The following is an 18,233-nucleotide window of genomic DNA, read 5'->3' as shown; positions in this document are numbered from 1 at the left end:
AAATGGCATTTCCATGGAATTCCTTGGAAAAGTGCCCTTATGTCTCACATGGGCCTGGGCCAGCATCTTTAAGACCTAGGCCAGGCCTGTCAGAATTGAGAAACATGTGGTTTCTGACCCAGCAAGTGGGTCTGGTCACATATATTTTTTGCTATGAGGAGGTAGAGATTTGGTGGCCACAAGGAGGGAGGTGTCTAGAGAAGGAGCAAGAAGAAGAAGATAAACAAGATGGAAACAGTATGGTTCCCAGACTTAGCATAGTAGCTAGTAGTTAGTAGGGCTTCCAGAAAGATCTGCTGAAAGAATGAATCCTCAGGGCCTGTGCAGATGAATGCACAGAACCTGGGGACAAATGGGAGAGTTGGTTGTGGTTTGATCCACCCTGAATTTGGCCCCTCATCTAGGAGAAGACGGGCTGCTTCTGGGGGAGTCCTGGGGCTTGTGGCTCTTAACAAGGGCTCTGACATCAGCTATTTCTCTCAACCATCTCGAGGGCTCCCCCTTCCCTACGCCGAGGAGGGCATAGACTTTCATGGTCCATTGGGGTTAGAACTTGCTGCTCCTTGCTTTGGAGGGGAAACTGCTCTTTTTTCCTTTTAACGGTGTTCTGTTAGCTTCTGTTTAGTTTGGAGGCTTTGCAACTGGCCTGGGTTCTGTGTGATAGGCCAGAGGTTTTGATTTACCTGAGGATGAAGAAGTTTCAGTGGGAGCAGTTTCCTCACCTAACTCTTGGGCATGCCAGAGTAGGAACTATACCAGTTAAGAGTTTAAACATTTCTTCTGCCCTCTGTAATGGTTTTCTCTTATTCTCGGAATAACGACCAACATTCCAAAGGCCCTTCATGGTCTGGCTCCAGATTCTGTTTCACTTCGTCAGCCTCACCAGGCCTCTCCTCCCACATGGTGTTTGTAAATGGTATTTCCTCCATATATCTTGGAAATTCTTCACGCCTCTCTTGGCTCAGTACAAGCAACCCTTGTTAATCCTTCCCACCTCATTCGTATGTCACTTTAGTGACACTGAGTGGTACCCCCTAGTCTGGGTAAGGTTTCTGTACTTCATAAGTTTGTAATTTTACAGTCTTGGCTCTAGTTAGAGAATTAAGGTCTTCCCTAACATCTGAAAGCTCCATGATAGCAGAAACCTTGTCTAATTTGACCACTTGATTCCCTGGTAACACTTGTTCAGTGATTAAAGATGGAGAAGAGTTTAGAGATATGCAGGAGAGAGGACCGTGTGAGCTTCTGAAATAAGCTTTTTCAAGTTATTGGTCTTGAATTTGCAGAAAAGACTATTTGCACTACTTTTCCCTCCCTCGGGTTGTTCACCTTTTTTTGTCTGGGATCTGAGCAGAATATTCACTGTGTAATGGGGTTGGAGCACGGTTCTAATACTGGGAGTCAAGATATGTGAATTATCAGAACTGAGAGATGTAGCTTTGGGTCATTCTTGCCTCCACTGGGTGCTGGCCCTCACTCTTTTTCTGGTCCTTAAACATGGTAACAGCTCATAGGAATTTTGTTAAAATTCCGCTCATAATCCAGATACCCCATCATCTCAAATGATTTTTGTGTTCTTATTTCCTAGGCAGTTCTTGCTTACATGCACATGTCATTTGTACCTGGCTGCCATTATAGTGTAGACACCATTGTGTATTCTGTTCTTTTTCCCCCACTTACTTTGTCGGAAGCAGCTTTCCTGTAGGACAGGTATCTCAGCCTTAGCACTATTGACATTTGGGCTGGATAGTTTTTTTTGTTGTGGGTGTGGGTGTTGTCCTCTGCATTGAAGGATGTATAGCAGCATCCTTAGCCTCTACCCTAAATGCCAGTAGTATCTACTCAGTTAACAATCAAAAATGTCTCTAGACATTACCAGATGTCCCCTAGGGGCCCAAATCACCTTGAGAACCACTGCTGTAGTATTCATAATGAAAAATTTAAGTTGGCCTTTGCTTTTGAGCCCAGTGAAGGAAAAGGCCTTCCAAATCAGCTTCATCAGCAGCTGAAAAATACATGACTTTTTCTGGTGGCCTGCCCAGGAAGAAAGTTCCGGCAACTTGGAACTGTAAAAAACTCCCTCCTGACCTCTGACTGGAAAGACTTTGTTTCTGAGCCTCTCTGCAGTCTGGGACTGGAGAATCTGGGGGTTTGAAACCAATTCCCAGATTAAAACCAGCAGAACAAGAAGAGTTTGAGACCAGTGGCCCAAGTTTTTTAACCTTTAATATTAACTGCTAATCATTAAATAATAAATACTAACTAAATAATTGGGCTAATAGTTATCAAGTGGTTTACTGTGGGTCCGACACTTTTATAAATTTACTCATTTAGTCCTGAGCAACCCTCTGAGGTAGGTCTTTTGTTATCCCCATCGTATAGATGAAGAAACTGAAGCATAGAGAGGCTGGCTTGTTCAAGGGCACACAGCTAGGAAGTGGTGGGGCTGAGATTCAGACCCACAGTCCAGCCCCAAAGCCCATGCTCCTCAGCGACTGCCACTTGCTGAGCACTTACTGACAAGGTGCCTGACGCGGGGCTGAGGGCTTTATGGATACGGCTTCAATTCTTGCAGTAGTCCTGCGGGGTGAGTGTGTTATCCCAGATTTTACAGGTGTGAACCAGAGACTTAGAGAAGCTATAATTCCTTCCCCTTGGTCACCCAGGTGTCTGCCCCAGAGCCTGACAAGCTTCCATGCGTCGTGTGGCCTCCCATGAATGAGTAAACATTTTTTATAACTTAGTCTTCCTTTTTCCCTTGGAGTCCCTACTCACTTGTTCAACAGTTGTTAAATGCCAGTTAAATGCCTTCTGTAATTTAGCACCAGGCACTAAATAAATGTTGCTGTTTCTATTTAGATCTTATTCAGGTGGTTTGTATACATTATCTTATTTAATCCATACAGTGGTCCTGGTGGCTTCCCATTTTAGAGATGAGGAGACAGAGAATCAGAGAGATGAATTAACTTGCCTAAAGTCAAATAGGAACTCACTGAGCGAGCCATGAATTGCGCCCCTTGCACCCCGGGTGTCTCATTTCACATTGTATTCTTAATTTTTATGCTCTTTTGCATTCCGTTAAGGAGTATCCTTAAAATACTTCAAAATTAGCAATAACACGCATTGTTAGCAGCGGCAAAGAAGGCGGGCTCTATGAGTAAGATGTGTTCTCTCTGGGGCCACTCAGTTGCAGTTCTCTTCCTTCCTTCTCATCAGAGCAGGTGAGATTGGCCTCTGGTGAGTGCTGGGCTCTTAGCACCAAGCTTGACTCTCATTCCACATACTGGTGACTTCAGGCTTTAACTCGACAGATCTGCTCAGCGAGGCCCAGTGCTTCCATGAAGTTCCCCTGGTGACTGCACTAGGTCACTTGGGCATCATGTGAAGACAGTCTGGTCATGAGGACACTGGGGGACTGTAGGCTCCTAAAGATAGCCTTGGGTTTTTCCATCGTCTGGGATGTAGAGACACAATCTGTTTTAGTCAAATACTTTATGCAAAACATACTCTTTTGCCTTTCAAAAGCCTTGGCCTGTCCAGCACTCAGGGTAATGGAGTATGAAAAGGCAACACCCTTTGCAGATCCAGTTTACTCAGCTGGCTGGCGGGATGTGCCCAGTGCCTGCGACTCCCAGGCAGCTTAGCCCCAGCTGGCTGGCCTCAGGAGGCGGGGGCGGGGGGAGGGGGGGTTTTGAAGGCTTACCCTGCGCCCAGACCAGTTTGCTTCCTTATTGTTCTTAGTCCCCTTCCACCCAGTGCAGCCTGGGTTTTCTTCCCTAATACTACATTCTACCCAGTCTTGAAATGTAACATAAACATTCCCTTCACCTCTCGCATACGCTTGTTTAAGTTAGGTTGATATAAATAGTGAGAAAATTGGTTTGATGGGCAAGGAAAAGAAGACGGCGTGGGTGAAAGGCATCGAGGGAAATTGGAAGGGGGGTGGGATGGAGCAGGTCAGCCTCTAGGATTGGAGCCAAGACCGTGGTGTGGGGTCACCTAGGGTGGCAGGGATCTTTCCCTAGGACACTCCCTTCCAAGTAGTAATGAGGCATGAGCTGTGTGCGGGGGGCTGGCTCCAGGGCCTGTGCCCAGGCCATGTGGCTCTACCCGCACCCCCTGCCGGTGTGGCTTGGGGCCCACAGGCACCTGGCACCTGCTTCCCAGTGGTCAGTGTGGTTAGCCACAGGGGAAAAGTCTATATTCTGCTTATATTGTGGCTCCCCAGAGCTGAGATGCTCTAAAAAGTGGGACACGACACAGGATGGTTGTAACTAAAATGCTGACAACGAAGATGGCAGGGATTGGTGTCCATATCACCGGGTGAGGGCTTAGCCCAGCAGACACTGACACGAGTGTGGTAACCAAGTTTGGCGTGATCGGGGGCCGCAAGAGTGGCCTTCTCCAAACCCCACTTAGTGCAGCTCTGCTCCACCCCAGGCTGCTGCTCCTGGGTCACACCCAGGTTCTCACACAGAAAAACATGGCCTCGTTTTTAAAATAACTTTTTAAATTACAGAACTCTCTTTTCCCTACAGAAAGTAAATAATACCCATGATTTTGCTTTCCAGAGATAGTAGGTGACATGTGGGTATAAATCTTTTGTTCTCTGTATAGTGTTCTATGATGCAGCCCTTTTTGAAATTCATCTAGTATGTTAATCTCTGTCCAGGGGATATATTTGCAGCTAATGCTACATAAAATAGTTGTTAGGTGTTGTTTTGTTTTATTTTTCTTCATTTTAAATTCATCATGAAGTCTGTGTATCCTCAGCTGCATCTTGGCCCCATAGAATATGTAAGTCTTAAGGAGTGGTGGTCACTTTCATTGAGGTCTCCATTTCACATGTCACTCTCTCACTGCTGGCTTCATGCTGGGGTTTTCTCCCTGCTCTAAATTATTCTTTTTATTAAAAAATCTCATTACAGTATAAAGCTCTACAGCACAGATTGCCTTTCCTTTGAGCCCTTTGTTTATTTAGCCTGTAGAGTTACAGCAACAATAGTAGCTGGTAATTTATTGTCTGTCGACTTTGTGCCTAGCACCTGTGCTCACTGCTGTTCGAGGAGTTAATCGTATAATCTTTCTAACAACCTCAAGAGGGTGGTGCTGCTATTTTCTCCATTTTTTAGGTGAGGAAACCGAGCCACAGAGAGGTTAAGGGAATTGGGTTTTACTTAAATGGATAGCCCCTGAATCCAGTGAACCTGTGTGGGCAGGAGCTGGACCTTGGGGGATAGAGAGATGAGGAGGACCCGACTCCTGCCCTGTGAGCTGTCCCAACAGTCTAGTGGGGGCCGAGAGATCCACGGAGACAGAGCAGCGAGTGTGTCATGGCCGCACCGGTAGCCTGCCCTAGTCCTCTGCTGTTCCAGATTTGCCTTGGCCCCCTCCTCTGAGAAATAGTGACTTTCCTGTTGACTCTTATGGAAAGCCTTATCAGCTTTCAACCAGGAAGCCTGCTGCTGTGTGCTGTCAGGGCTGCAACCCTTTCGGTTTTGAGAGGGCAGTACTGCTCCCCTCCTTTTCCCACTGCTGGGCTCAGGGGCTTTTTCCTCGTTTAATCAAAGGTGTCTTGCACGTCCAGGCTGGGATCCTGATTGGAAAAGGTGGCACACTCCATAGGGATCCCCTTACCCATCCTCAGCCCTTTAGACTTTGGAGGCATTGTGAAGCTGGAGAAGAGAGTAGAGCACCTCGCCATTAGACTTTTTTTTTAAAAGTAAGTTTCTTGATTCCCTCTGAACTTTTCCATCTACCCTTGAAATGAGTCCATTTCATAGCCTGGGATACCCTGTCAGCCTGAAGGATTTTAGAGTGTGAGGCTGTATTTGAGTAGTTCTTAATGGGTAAAAATGGACTTTTGCTTTTGGGGGTATGTGTCTCATGGGTAGTTTATGAAGGATCGATGTCCCCCCCGCCATGGCCAAAAAATGTCCTAAGTACCCCTGGACAGCCATGGGTAGCCATGAACATCTCAAGTCTATGGGCAGGATGCCTGACGCCTGCAGATCTGAAGGAAAGGCTTCCAAGAGGCCCCTCTGGTGAAGGGATCTTCTGTGGCTGTAGAGCCCAAGCTTCCTGGTATAGCTGGGCTCGGGACCCTGAGCTCCCTTCGCTTGCTTGACTCTCTCCCAAGATCTCCTCCTAGTCAGGTTGATCCCTTCTGGGATGAAGTCATGGCCTCAAAACCTGGGTCTGCTCCTCAGTCATTTCAGGAAAGTCAAGATGAGCCAAGGTCTCTTGAAGGGTTTGAACTGACAGAAGTGGGAAATCTTTCCTTAAGGACTTAAGACTAACAAGGTCTTCATATTTTTTCTTAGTAATGCTTTTGCCATTGCTTCAGAGAATAGCCAGCTAAGCCCATGTCTGTGGTTTGCTTACAAGGCAGGCTGGAAATGCCTTTTCCAACTGAGATGAAAGGTGCAAGACAAATGGGTCATTCATTCACTCACTCACTCACTCTCACTCATTCAATGTCTCCTATATGTCAGGCCTACTGAGTGCCCTGTGCTAGGCCAGGGGGCATGGAGTGGTAAGTGATATTGGAGTCTTCAGCATTTTTTATCCAGGTAGAATCAAGAGTTAAGGGTCACCAGGGTTCATCTTGTAGGTCAAAAGGAATTCCTGAACAGGACCATTCCCCTGTCAGGCATGGGAGAAGGGGAGTGAGGGTGAGGGGTTGGTAGAAGGATTCTTGGTGGTCACCCGTCCAGCCTGCTGATAGGGTGGGTGTAGTTAATTAGGACAGCTGTGTGATTGTAAACTCTGTTAGGAGGCATTGCCCCTCGCCTGGGTTATCGCCCAGCAGCCCAGCATCCACAAGGAGTTGGGCTCAGCTCCTAAGGAGATAGATACCTCTTGACCCCATTTCCGTGTTTCTTCTTCGTTCTTCAAAAAGACCTTAATTCATTATGTAAAATGAAGAACTGTCTATAGAATCTCTTACAGCTTTATATAATGCCCATGTTGCTTCCAGGTGTGTCAGCAATTAGGGAGCCCTGCCTTCTGTCCTTCAGATCTCTGTCTTGTGAGTAATAATAGCAACTAATATATACTGAGTGCCTGCTGTATACTGGGCACGGGCCTATGTGGATTAACTCATTAAGTCTCTGAAGAACCCAATGAGGGAATAGATTCTATCATTATCCCCATTTTATACAGAGGAAGAAACTGAGGCTGGGAGAGGTTGTCACACCCTCAAGGTGGCACTGAGAGTGGACCCCAGGGTATCCAACTCTCGAGCCACCTCTCCTCATCTCTACAGTGTTCCTTGGCGAGCTGCTAGGCCCAAGACACTGGGGCCTGCTTGTGCTGTGGTCTGGGGCGGGGTGCTCCTGCTGCTGACGACAGAAGGGCCGCAGAGTGTGCCCCATGCTGAGTGTGCTGGGCTTTCAGACTTTGCTGAGTGGGTTTCTGTTCTCCAAACTGGTGGTGCTGTAAATAAACCCACCACTTTGGGCAGTTGAACCCTGCTCAGTGGATGGGGAGAGATCAGTTGCCTTCTGTCATTCCTGCCATTTTGGAGGCTCCCTGCATCCTCACTCCACCTCCCAGGCCAACCCCACTTAGTTTCCCACTTTAGGGTTTTCATAGCAGGGCTTTGCCTGTCTCTTCCTGTTTCGGTGAAATGGTGGTTGGTCATAATGTTGGAGACTTTTTCTGATTGGGCTTCAGTGACAAGCCGGCTAGAACTGGTAGAGTTGACCATGGAAGGAAGTTGTTTTCCTACACTCCAGCCTGTCTCCCAGGCTAGGAGAGTTCTGGTCACAGTCCTGTGGGTGAGGCCACCCCCCACCGTCTCCCTTTCTCCTCTGGGGAAGTGTCTGGCCTCACATTTGCCAAATGGCACGTCTCATTGGGTGAGGTGGCGGGTTTTGGGAGCCTTTGTCGTTGACTTTTAGGTGGTTGTTGGCTCGTAGCAGTGTTAGAAAATAGCAGGAATTCTTGTGGATAACTTGGCAGAGCCCAGGCACCCCACACAGTTCTTTCCATATCTGCAAGGGTGACCTTTGTTGCTCTGAAGTGGTGGGCCGTATGCCGCAGGGAGTAGAGGGTGGGGGTAGGGGACAGTGCTTACAAGTGAGGTCTGCCTTGACTCACCTTCCCACCGTTGTTCATTGAGAGTGGTCATCCCGTCCCATCCCTGACCTCAGAACTCACCATGTACCGGGGCTCTAAACCAAGGTGCATTCAGGGGAAAACAACTATTTTTACTGTCACAAAATTAAGCCTGACAGTGGAGGAAGGAAACAACCCTGTGTTTTGCATAAATATATCTGCTAGGGCTGTTAATCAGTAACGCAGGAATCTGGTACGTGTAGAAGCCAGTTGTGGCCTGTATACCTAAGATAAAACACGCATTGTGTTCAGTAAAAACGATATGGCAGTGTTTGTTTTGTTAGAAAATGCAGAAAGTACTATTTGAACGAGGCTCCTGAGGCCGGCACTCAGTGTGAGTCAGACTAACATTGCTGATAACAGCGCAGCCTGTGCCTGTCTGTGCCTGGACGCTAATTGCTAGAACCCGAGAACTGCCTCCTTGGTGATCTCTACCCGTTCGGGCAAGTTCCAAAAAGCCAGCTCCCCTCAAAGTATCCTCTCCATTTTTTTCTGTAACCCAGTGCCTGAAAACCAGGAAAATAATAATTTTCCTGATTTCTATTTAGCTTCCAAAATCACGGCAGTCGTCTTATATTCAGGGGCCACTGATATTGGGGTTTGTGATTTCTGAGTCTGTTTCTCTTCTACCCCTCCCTTTTCTCTTCTTGCTTTGTTTCCCTGATTCTGTGGTTCCAAGCATCTTGCCTGCTGCTCGGCAAGTTGTGAAATAACAGATCCTGCATTAATCGCTGTCACCACCACCCCCTCCTTGGGGCAAGGGGAGCAAGGCCCTGATGATTCTGTCAGTCAGGAGAAGCCAAGGCTGTAGGGGCTGGCTGTCATGCCAGGGCCAATCTAAAATGATGTCCACTTCTGGGTGAGCCACTCACTAGCCATCAGTTCTTTGAATTTTCTTCTGTTAGCATAAGGGAAGAGAAACAAGGATTCCTCTCTCCTCAGCTCATTGAAAGGATCTGTCCTGTTTATCGGTCCTACCCAGTGTGGCATGTCTCCGTGCCCTTCCAAACAAGTCTTTGGCCCTTCTTTCCAAGTGGTCTGTGAGCTGCCTGAGTCAGGGATGGTGTCTTCTATTCCTGGACTCCCCTGCAGGGTTGGCTGTGTCAGGAAAATGAGAAGTGCGCGCAGAAGCTGGGAGGGAGACTGAGCAGTGTCAGCAGCAGCAGGTGCTTCCTCCTTCAGCACATCCTCTTTTGGGGGAGAGATGGTTGGAGCAGTCTGCAAGAGTCTTCAGGCAGGAGGGCAGGTGGGCACACAGGCAGACAGAGCAGATCGACTTTTTTGGATGACCACAACGCACCTCTAGCTGGCTGGAGCCAGGCTGGCCCTAGGGGACTGCAGGATTGATTCACGGCACCAACCTGGAGAGAGCGGAAACCACCACTGGGACAGGATGTCGTGGAGCCGCGGGCATACAGAGCTTTGCCTGCTGCGAAGCTCAGCTCTGGTGTCTCTCCTCCCCTTGGTGTTGAGGTGCCTGGAAGCCTCTTGAATAAGCAGAGAATTAAAGAATGGTGGGTTTTTATGTGTGTAGTAAAATATTCATAACATAAAATTTGTCATTTTAACCATTTTTAAGTGTATAGTTCACTGGCATTAAGTACGTTCACATTGTTGGGCAACCATCACTACCATCCATCTCCAAAACTTTTTTCATCTTCCCAAACTAAAACTCTGTGCCCATTAAACAATACCACACCCCTCCCCCCAACCCTTGGCAAGCACCATTCTACTTTCTCTCTCTGAATGTGACTGCTCTAGGGACCTCATATAAGTGGAATCATACTGTTTTTGTCCTTCTGTGACTGGCTTCTTTCACTTGTCTTTAACGTTCACCATGTTGTAGTGCGTGTCAGAACTTTCCTTTTTAAGGTTGAAAGGTTGCATTGTATGTATAGACCACGTTTTGTTTATCCATTCGTCTGTTGATGGACGCTTGGGTTGCTTCCACCTTTCAGCTATTGTGAATATGCTGCTGTGAACATAGGGGTACAAATAGCTGTTTGAGTCCTTGCTTTCAATTCTTTGGGTAAGAGTTTTAAAGCACAAGGAGCAGGATGTCTTTGAAGGCCAATTTCTGATGAGTCACTCTTCTCTGAGGGCTGGACTTCAGACCAAAAGTCAGCTTCACTCACCATCTAATTTTAGATACAACAGAACCACCTGTGGTCACTCACAACTTCAGACTTCATTTTGATACTTGATAGGCTTTCCCAGCATGTTCCAGTTCCAGTTTTACATATTACCTCTCATTGACTACACTTAGCTGGCCACTTCCTTGTGATTGTGTGGGCATCTTTGTCGCTTGGTTGTGCGCATTGGCACTAGGCAGTACTGGCTTGTTCTAGGGGTGCAGGCTCTTGCTGACTTTGCCCCTCCCAACCCAAGGTGACTGGTCTTTTGGCCTTGTGTCCAGATCTGGCTCTGTCTTGGGACCTAAAACCTTGCACCCACTGCAACTGAGGCTGCTGAGGCCACTTGTCTTCCACTCACGGCACCTTTGTGCAGGCATGGTCTTATTCCCCAGGTCTGCTGGCTTATGATCTGTTTTCATCTCATCCTGTTCTTACACAACATTTAGCATTATTAGAATTACATGTAAATTTTTTTCTAGGAAAGTAAAATATTTTTCTGACATATCTTGGCATTTAGAGTGGCCACAGGGTCTGGTTTTCCCTGCACAAGCTTAGAACCAGTCCTGGGGTCTTTGGTAATTGGTGAAGTGTATACATCTGGGGGATAATGCGCTTTCGATGGATTCAGCTGTCCTGTCAGGGGTCCTCTACCTCTAGATCAGACTTCCTTAGGCTAATGCTCCTCTGTATTTGCCAGACCAGTTAGAAAGTGGAGAAGGCTGGTTGTGAAATTCTTGTCTTGATGGGCATATGGTTATTCTCTGTGTTAATTTCTTATTAGCAATTCTCCAAACCCACAAATGAGCCAACTCAAAACTCTTCTGCATAGCCAAGGACACTGAGAACAATCACCAGTGTCCTAATAGACTTAGAGCCCATGACATGGTGAGGACCTGGACTGTGGGCTGTGTGGCCCTTGTGAGTGGGGCAGGGACCCTCTCACTGCACATTGTAGCCACCTGTCCCTGGCTGGAAGGCTGTCCGTGCTGCGTGTTGACTAACACTGCATGCTCCTAGTTCCCATCCACCTGTGCCACCTTCCCTATGTCTCGGGCCCTGTGGGGGCAGCACACAAGAAGACTTGCACCCTGCGCTTGAGGAACTCATAGTCTAATTAGGGCATTTAGAAACCCTGACGATAAACCAGCCATTTCTGAGACAGTCCTATTTTCTTGTTCTGTCCCAATGACACGATAAAAGTGAAAACACTGCTGGCATACAAAGGGAAAGGCCCCCATTCTTACCCCCTAAGCTCTGTTCTGGGTACTCTACAGCGTGTACTGTTCTGTAGCCTTCCCTTTTCATCTAAAGACTTCCCTCCGGCCCGTCTCTGTCTTCATGGTGCAGTCTTCTTAGGGACTGCTTGATGTTTCTAAGGCTGTTTTTGAATGATTCTAATGATAGTGTGGTGGCAGCAATTCAGAGTCAGAAAGATCCTTGATGGGCTGGGCTAGGTCAGGAAGGCCTCTCAGAGGAGGCGCCCAGAGCGGCCGGGTGGTAGGTGGGATCCAGCATGGCCGTGCAGAGGAGGAGCCCATCCTCTGCTGCTTCTCTCTTCTGCTCTTCTCAGGGCTGATTGTTGCCTTCTTCTCGGCTCTGGCACGTGGCTGCAGGGGCTGGGAGGGGAGGATCCAGGGATATCTTGTTGCCACCGCATTTGCGTCTCTTTGGGGCCTCACTACAGACACCACTGTCAACCCTGCCTTTTACAGGTGATGACACTGAGCTTCAGAGAGGTGAGGTGGGGAGCCCAAGTCAGGAGCAAGCTGAACAAGAGCCTAAACTCGAAGGAAGGAAGGAAGGAGTGCAGACGAATCTGAGCTGGGAATGAGTTGAGAGAAGGCGCCAGTACACATTTAGTGCTATGGCTGCCGTCTTTATCCCCTGATGGTTGCTGTTTGGGTTTGTTGTAGATGCTGGAGGGTGAAGGGGGGAGTTTGCCAGACAGCAGATCAGATGCTTCTCAGAGGATCAGAAAGATCTGTGTGGGGTGTGGAAGAAGCGCCTTTCATACAGTAACCCAACCTCAAGCCAGGTCTCTGGCCTAAACCCTGGGAGGGGCTCACTAATGAATCAGGCAGCTATTCCTGGAGCTGAGTGGAGGAGAGGGCGCACTTTCCTGCCCTGGGGCAGGTGGAGCCATTCCTCTGGCACAGAGAGAAGGAAGAAGTTGTTCAAGGGGGGTGCACAGCCAGATCCTCGAGGCAGGCTGGTGTCCCTGCTCATAGGTGTCACTGTCTGTACGGGGAGGGTGAGGACTGGCAAATGGACTAAGCAGATGCCTGTGAAGCCCCCTGTGAGGTTTCCTGTTGGGGTGGGTGACCACAGAGCCCGGGGTGCCCAGGCCTTCATTGGGCGTGGTAGGTTGTCACTAGGCATGGGCCTGGCAGTCAGGATACAGGCCTGTCTATGGCCCTTGGGTTACAGCCCCTGTGCTGCTGTCCTGTTTGTTGCCATGCTAGCCAGGTCCCTCTTCCGTCCCAGACTTAGTATACCAGCTCCTCGTCCCCTGCCCCTGGAAGCTGCTCTCCCTGAGCTTCCCAGAGTCATACCTCCCAAAGATGTGACCATGTCTCCATGACCCTGAACCTGGGCTTTGATGCCATGTGGTTGGTTGAGGCCAAAGGAAAAGTGATGGGGACTATGGATTTGTGTACATGACTTGAGGTGAGGGCAGGGCCTTGAGTTCCTGGCGGTTCCCCCTCCAGCATTCTGATGTTCTCCCACTGCGGGTCTACTGGACATGGGGGCCTGGCTCTGTCACCTCCTCCATACAGTGACGGGCTAGCTGATCCCTCAGGCCCTTTGCTCCTAGAACAGCCTCTGACTCTGCTTCCTGGCCTCTCATTTATTTCTGAGGCTTCTCCCCAGATTCCGAGTAAGCCCACCCCTCCCCCTGCCCTGTCTGGGTCTGTCTAGAAGAGGCCCACTCTTTCCTCAGTCAGGGGAGAGGTCTGCCTGAGGTGTCAGCCATTGGAATAACAGCAATAACATCAAGGAACATTTATTGAATGCTTTCCAGTGTGCTAGGCACTGTGCTGAGCATTTTAGATGCCTGATCTCTTAATTTTCCCAGCAACTCTGTGGGGTATAGATTACTAATGTTACCCCTACTTTACAGCAGAGGAAACTGAGGCTAAGAGACGTTCTCACCTGCCCGAGGTTACTTGGCCAATGAGTAGATGAGCCTATATTTAAATCCAATTTGTTATGTCTTATTAAAATCTGTTCTGAAATCCTAATTGTGGTGCCTCCCTCAAAATTGGAACAGAGTATCTTGGGCATTATGACCTGGATTGGGGTGACAGTGTCAGGTAGGGAGAGTTCCTTCCCTGCGTCTCTCAACTCCCATCTCCAGAGTCTGATGAGAACCCACTACCTGCCCTTCTACACCCCCCACCCCAGCCCCCTGTGAACCTCAGGTTCCTGGAAGAGATGTTGGAAGAGCTGGGGCCCGCTTTGGTAAGGAGGAGGGCTGGGGACATGGGGACAGAGCTTTTCTGAGGCACAGCTAGTGCCCCCCGCGAGTTGTCTTTGTGTATGGCAGGGTGGAGCGTGGAGTTCATTGTCTCAGACGACTTTGACCTCCTACAGGAGCATGGGCTGCTCTATGCTAGGCAGTCTCTGTCCACCAGAGGGATGTGCTGGTGCACACCGAGCCCGCTGTAGCTGTCAGCATTGCTGGGGGTTCAGAGCAGCTTTGTCTTTCTGCTCTGTGAGTACAGCTCTTAGTGGGCCCCTGCCTCCTCACAGAAACACCCAGCTTTCCACAGAGACTGGAGTTGTGCAACCACCAAATACAGGCCTTGGTGCTCGAAGCCTGGAGGAATTGCACCACATAGAATTAACACTTTTCTTTGGATTGTCAGCCAAATATTAGCCTTCGCACTGTGCACATGCCTAGAATTGGGTTCCCTGACTCATGAAGAGGCGGCATTGGCCTCACCTCTCATAGAGCACGTGCCAGTCCCCTGAAAGGAGCTGTGCAGTGGGAGGCCGACTGAGTCAGGGCTGTGCTGTACTGTGCTGTGCTGAGAATTAGCCTTCCTTGTGGAGGCAGGCAGGTCTGATCTGGGTCTTGTAGAAACAAGGAAATTTGGCTGAGGTCCCTGAGGCCTTTATGGCAGGGCTAGGTTGCTGGGGTTGCTGACCATGGCCGGATACAGATTCATGGGATCCATGCAGTCTGTGAGCAGGCTAGGTGGCCAAGGAGAAAGTGCTGTAGGAAGGAGAAGTCTGGATGTTTATGAGCAAAGGGGTGACATGATGGGCAGTTAAGGGTAAAACAGTAGGAGTGTGCCACATGAGGAGTCAGGAAACTGACATGTGAATGCTACCTTTTAGTTGATTCTGGACAGACCATGTAGCCTTGTCTCACGCAGGTGCCTCCTCTGTAGAATGGGACCACAGTGGATTCTTTGCCTGTGAATGTGCAGGGCTCTACAGATTTCAGTCCGATGATGAAGAAAAGAATGGTGAAGGCTGAGTCTGGGAGCAGCAGGCAGGTGCCTTGGCTGAGGAGGCATCAGTCCCATGTCACAGCAATCCAGAGTGATGGTGGAGGGCCCCAGAGGCAGAGCAGAAATGCGGAGGGGATATTTCCAGGACGAAGGAAAGGAAGAGCCCAGTGTTGCTGGTGTCAAGAGGGGGCAAGGGGTGGGGTGCGTACTACTTTCAGGGTCAGATGAGTAGGCACTGACGTTCCTGACCAGGGGACTGCTGAGGTAAGAGCTGGCGGGGTGGACAGCAGCAGCATGGGGCATCGTGAATGGAGGGGCTCTGCTGAAGAAGCAAGAGGAGAAAGAAGAGCATGATGTTCACCCTCACGGAGGTGAGCAGAGGGAGGGGAGCCAGGGGGCTGGTGAGGGACCTCAAGGTGGCCCCTGGAAGACCTTGGAATCCTCGGGGGTGTGTAGAGGCAGAGACTGGCTATACTTGCTCCCTCGGTGCCCTCTTTCTCCAGGACTGGCTCAGGTAGGCTTCTGACCACCTGCCCAAACCTAAACCCAAACCCAAAGGGGAGGACCAGAGGAGCTGAGGGTTGGTTTGGTAAATTCCGAAGTGCCACCAGCTGGTGTTGCTGGTGAGGGAGGAAGTGCAGAAGGAAGCTTGGCAGGGGGCTGTTTGGGACCTGACATGGGGGGGGTAGGTGTTTCTGACTTGTGGGGCTCAGCCTCAGGAAATGCACCAGTGCAGGGCGCTCCCTGGTCTCCTTGGAGGGAGGAGTGGTGATTTGACACATGTGTGCTGGCCAGATTTGCCCAGTAGGAACCCCAGCGTTTGCCCAGGGCTGAAAGGTCAGCAAGGTCTGAGGGGAGTCAGAATTGCACTGAAGGCATGTCTGAGGGGTGGGACTCTGGGTCACAGGGGCCAGGTGAGGCTCTGAGAGGACCAAGGATAACTGGGAGGAGAGGTTACGTGGAGTTGGGGCCAAGGGGGGGCTAGGTAATAGTGACATGGGGAAGGCAGTCCAGGACTGGGGCCAGTGCCACCAGGGAGCCCACGTCAGTCAGTGCCAGCTGCTCGTAAAGCCCCTGGAGCTAGCACTTGTGGCAGAGGCTAGAAGAGGTCCAAGATGTGTTAAAACTGGACAGGCCCTGCCTCCTGCACAAAGGACACTGGCAGTGACAGTAGAGGAGCAGCTTGGAGCATGGCTTTGGAATCAGACCAGCCTGGATTTGAGAAAAATGTAAAGTGAAAACTTCCACCCCACCCCACATCCTGACCATTAAGTTTCTTGTATTCTTTAAAAAGTGTGTGGGGGGGGGCTGGCCCCGTGGCCGAGTGGTTAAGTTCGCGCGCTCCGCTGCAGGCGGCCCAGTGTTTCGTTGGTTTGAATCCTGGGCGCGGACATGGCACTGCTCATCAAAGCACGCTGAGGCAGCATCCCACATGCCACAACTAGAAGGACCCACAACGAAATATACAACTATGTACCGGGGGGCTTTGGGGAGAAAAAGGAAAAATTGAAAAAAAAAATCTTAAAAAAAAAAAGGGGTGTGTGGGTGTGTGTATCCTTTTCATCGTATAAATAAAACGAAGCACTGCTGTATACCTTGCTTTTATCCCTTGCTGAATTTATGGGCATCATGGAGGACCCAGTTACTTCTTTTCAATGGCTGTTTAGCATTCTATTCTGTGGTATGCGTTCATTTAGCTAATCGGTCTCCAGATGACAGACAGTGAGGTTGTTAGTTTGGGGTTATTTTGATACGGCAGCAATCACATTGTACACGTATCTTTGACACTGGGACAATTATTTCTGTAGAAAAATTCTAGATATGGATTTTCTGGGTCAAAGTTATGTGCACGCCCCGCCTATTCTCTTTCAAAGCGGTTCTACCACACTCTTGCTACCGGTGTTTGACAGTTATAAATGATAATAGTAACAGAGCTGTTGTGAGGATTAAATGAGATGTGTAAAGCTTTCAGCCACTGCCTGTGACACCAGGCTGCAGGGCGGGGCTCAGTGCAAACTGGATCACTTTGGAGGAGCATCAAGTAAGGTGCTGGGTTGGGCTTCACAGTCAGCTTGGGGAAGGGGTGGTGGCAGGAGATAGTGGTCTGACAGCTGCTGAGCAGATGTCACCTTCATTCACACATTCCGGAAACATTTAGTGAGTACCTGACCAGTGCCAGATGCTGGAGTGGGGGTGGAGTGGTGAACCAGTAGGCGTGGCTCCCGCCCTCCCAGAGCTGCCTGTGTGGAGAGGGAGGGAGACAGCGAACAAGCGTCCTCAGATTGTGCTAAGTGCTACCATCAGAGGATGCTGCTGCTCATAGTCCCCTCTGACTGGGTCTCTCTCTCCCCTGCCCCCCTCCCCCCTGCCCCCCAGTGTACGTGTTGGAACGTGAAAGGAAGATGGACAACACCGGGTGTCAGGCAGCCCTGGCCGCTTGCTGGGCTGCTCTCTGCTGCTGCTGCCTCCTGGACAACTTGGACTGAGCAGCCAAGACCCAAGTGCTCCCTCCAGGCCCGCTACCTCCTGTTTCTGGAATAAACGACCAGTGCTTCACAATTTCCATTTTTGCTTTCTTTGCAAAATACCTGATCTACAGACTTTTAAATTTTAGCACCTATGATAGATGTGAAATGGTATCTCACTATTTTAATTTACCTTCCCTGATTACTAGTGACCTTGAACATAAAACTAGAACTTTTTGCAATTTGCTTTTACAAATCCTGTGAATTGCTTGTACATATTCTTAGCCCATTTTTTCTATTGGTTTGTCTTTACTTATTGATTTGGAGGGAATCTTTAAATATTCTGGACACTAATATTTATCACTTTATAGGCTTGCAAGTATCTTCTGTCTCAACATTTTTTATAGTGTATTTTCTAGTATGAAAGTTCTTAAATGTCATATTTATCAATCTTTCCCTTATATTTCGTCTTTTAGTCTTTGAAATATCATTTTCTATTCCAAGATCATAAACCTATAGTTTCTTCTGAAATTTTTTCAGGTAGTCTTTAGTCCACCTAAATTTATTTTTGGTCATGGTATGGGATAGGGCTCTGGTTTTCTTCGTCCATGTTGAGAGTTCCAACACCGTTTATTGATTAAGTCACCCTTTCCCCATTGATTTGAAATGAGATTTGTCATATACCAAGCTCCCACATATGAATGAGCTAGAATCCGGAGTCTGGTATGGTAACCATCTTCCCTGCCCCCAGCACATGCATTCACACATACCCTTTGTCTTCAGGATTATTTTGGCTATTATTCGCCTCTTACTCATTAATCTGGATTTTAGGATGAGTCAGTTTCTGTGGCAAACCACCATGTTTGGCTTTAAGTGAGATGGCATGTAATTTAGAGAATTGGGGGAAGAGTTGACATATTTACAGTATTGTCTTCCTGTCATGAATATGGTATCTATTTATTTTTGTCTTCTTTTATATCCTTAGATAAGTTGTATAATTTTCTTCATATCCTTTCACATATCCTTTGTTGGTTTATTTGTTGTTCTTTTTT

Source organism: Equus caballus, chromosome 14 (genome assembly GCF_041296265.1).
Source record: "Equus caballus isolate H_3958 breed thoroughbred chromosome 14, TB-T2T, whole genome shotgun sequence".
NCBI lineage: Eukaryota > Metazoa > Chordata > Mammalia > Perissodactyla > Equidae > Equus > Equus caballus.
The sequence above is the reverse complement of the archived record's forward strand: the minus strand, read 5'-3'. Positions refer to the sequence as shown.